Below are 3,655 nucleotides of genomic sequence, written 5' to 3' on the forward strand. Positions count from 1 at the left end.
AGAATTTTTTTTAATTCTCTCTCCTGTCTCTTTTGTTATCTCTTTACTTTTGTCACTTGCCATTTAATAAGTGCTTAAAAAGAACAAACGTCATGGTCGATTCAGACTTAAGACTTAAGAGAAAAAGCTGAGAGTAAGAGAGAGAGAGAGACGAGTTAAGAAGAAGGAAAAAAAGAAAAGAAAAAATAAACGGTGCACCCAGAATCGTCTTCCTGGTGTGGATCTTCAGCTTCGTATTAGTGCAAAGTTCCATTAAAGGTCTTGAAGACATCGTTCTGTGCTCCCTCCCTCGTTGAAGACAACGGTAAGCTGTGGAAACTTTTTAGAATAATAAAAAAAGGTGCATCTATAGTTGAATCTCTTTTATAATCAGTTCTAAATGTTTATAAAAAGAACAAAACACGAAAAGCCACACAGCTTAGAATTTAGACTAGGAGTCTTAGAATATTTTGTGCGGTAGTTCTACTGAAATTTACAGCTAGAAAGTGAAAGACAGAGAGAGAGCTTTGCAGTTGGTTGAGAGGTTATTAGCATTTGGGTAGACACACTTGGGTGTTGAGAGTTTGAGAAAGATGGGTGAAGGGGCAAAGTGGGGGATTATGGATGGGGTTGCATATTATGTACCTTTTTTTTTATTCTTTTGACAATGGTTGGAGCTCGTGGCTTCGAATCTTAATTTTTATTTCAGAACTGCTAATCGTCTAGGAGATGGAGATGAGAAAGAGATTAGAAAAAAAAAAAACAGAAAGGCGAGAAAGAAGATAAAGAAGAAAGAGAGAGATGTTTTCGTCTTGTCCTTTTTATTTTTATTTTATTCTTTTCGTACGTCCGATTACATGCCGATTGTATATCCCGACTGCACCTAGCAGTTCTGATTTAAGAAATATCGATCCACTTCAATTTTAGTAATACTAGATCCCATGGCAGAAGATGCCCTATACCACTCTTGGAACCATTTAGTCTCACATTTGCCATCACAAAAGCTAGTTTGCAACATGACAAACATAATAAGTCTAAGACTCTAATTTAGGTTGTTCACTCATCTTCCCTCAATTTATATGAACTATTTTTAAACATACAGAGTGATAGACATAGTGTATTTTTATACATTCAGAGTCATAGACAAATTCAAAAAATATGTTAGGTGCTCACGGCCCACGGGCATAGACATAAAAAAAATAAATACAAGTTACATATACAGAGTCAAAAAATATATTACAGCCTCATTTATATATGAGAGATTATATAAGTTAACAATCACAGATTATATATAGAGTCAAAAAATACATAATACATACAGAGTCAAAAAAATACAAGTTAACAATAACAGATTATATATATAATATATATAATTTATATATTAGAGGGAAAGATAAGAGAATGCTCACGAAGGATGAGTCTTTGGCGGCTGGGGTTGAATGGAAGTCATGACTCAGTCACGGAGGTGCTAGTGAATGGGAGTGAGAGACGAGGTCACGAGAGAGTGAGAGAAAATTGGCGGGGGGGGGGGCATTGAAACGGTCTGAGAGAGTGAGAGACGAAGAACGGAAGAAGAAAGAAAATGGAAGGGGGAGTAACCCTAACCTGTGAGAGAAACGACGCCATTTGATTGAGACCAAATGGCATCATTTTATATAAGGTATATATATATAAATATAAATATAGATGGTCAGTTGGTTTAGTGGTTTTCTATGGGGTCGAACCAAGACCAAGCCTTCGCCTGTTCCGGCCAGTTCCGACGTTTGGCAGTCGGTTTCTGTAGGTGGAGTTCGGTTTTATAGTTTTTTGTACACCCCTAAATGATACTAGCTCCATGGTGATGGTTCTTATAAGGGGAGATGTTTAAGAAAGTGTCAAGAGGCATAACCTTTTGAGTTATGTGACTAATGAAGTGTTAAAAAACATAAACTTTTGATTTAATTAAAATATTTTGTCACTTGTTAAAGTTGTGTCATTTACCAACCATTGAGTTACCAATAGTTGTGCTATTTGCCAACTGGTGCATGATGGCCTATAAATATGGGTCATTGGTGCACAATTTAACTCACTTAATTCCTTTGTCCATCACCAACTTGTGGGACAAATACTCTTACGAGAGTGTCACAATTTTGTCAATTTTACATTCAATTTCGTTCATTTTGTTTCTTTATTTGTCTACAGTGGTATCAGAGCTTAGTCATGTCAGAAGGAATTTTTTTCTGTATTGAGAAGATGATTACTAGACAAGTGCTCGGTTTGGCAACCACACAGAATCCAAGGGAGAAACTTTATCAAATCACGGTAGGAGGATTAGAGTATACTGGGAATATTCAAAATTTGGTAAATTGTTATTATTTTGAAGAAAATTATTGGAATATTTTTAGACAAAGAAATATTATTTTTTTCAATTTTCCATCACCCACTGTCACTTTTTCAGGGGGTTGCCAGCCGCTACCGGACTTCGTGGACCTCTTAAGCACGTCAAAATTTTCAATGCCGGTAACCATATCGCCGGACAGAAGTGAAAACTTTAAGTTTGAAAACTTAGATAGTTCCTAGCGTGAGGAAATAGACGACCTTGGACGATACCGTTTCATCCAACGGTCGTCAAATTCAAATTCAGACTAGACTAAATGACATAGTCGTTCAACTCAAGGAGCCAAATGACAGCCTCGTTTTGGCCACACTTGAATCACAAGTCTTCAAGCCGATCCTTGAGCCGTTCTTTGAGCTGATATCTAAGCCGAGCCGAGATTGGAGCCATTGACTGCCTATTTTCTATTGGACCCAGTTTGAGCAGGTTGAACCGGTTTACCCGATTTTTCAAACTGGTTCATGATAGATTTGCTTTTTCGGACTGTTCAAGATCATTTCAAGTCCGATTTGGTCCATTCAAAAACCGTTGTGCTCCAAATTTTGTGCCAAATCATAAAAAAGCATTTGTTGGTCAAAATTATTGCCAAAAATTCTTTAAAGGAGGTGAATCATCGAGGAAAGGTTGTGGAAATTCTTGATTGGGACATCACTTTCATTATTCTCCTTACATAAATAGGAGAATTTCAAGGTTGTCTCTTTGGATTAAATCCAAATATTATTATTATTAAGTTCGTAATAATTTTTTATTTATGCATAGTTGAACTAGTGTATCAAGTTTATTTACAATAGAATACATTATTATTTCTACATTTTCTTTGTTGTTAATTTTTAAGATTTAATACTTATGGCATTAAAGAAAAGTATTAATCCCCCATGGATAGAAAAATTGAATGGAAGAAATTTCCTTGTCTGAAAAAGGCATATAACTTTTCTTATAACCCATGAAAAAACCTTATATACATTGACAATACCAAAACAATTGAAAAATGTAGAAAATAGAAATGGAAGTGACGTGATAAGTGAAGATAAATGGGAAGAACACAATACTTGGACAAAAGTTTTAATCTTGCATTGTATGAATGATCACATTATTCCTCCATTTTAAGATTATGAAACTGTTAAAGAAATTTGGATGCAGTTGAGGCAAAGTATGGTTTAAGATCGGATACTTATATACAGTTATTGTTAGATAAGTATGTCCGAAATTGCTTGAAAAAGAATGATGACATTAGTGATCATATACTTCAAATGAAGTTGATTGCAAAAGAACTATATGATGCGGGTCATCCTCTCACTGATA

Source organism: Carya illinoinensis, chromosome 15 (assembly GCF_018687715.1).
Source record: "Carya illinoinensis cultivar Pawnee chromosome 15, C.illinoinensisPawnee_v1, whole genome shotgun sequence".
Lineage (NCBI taxonomy): Eukaryota > Viridiplantae > Streptophyta > Magnoliopsida > Fagales > Juglandaceae > Carya > Carya illinoinensis.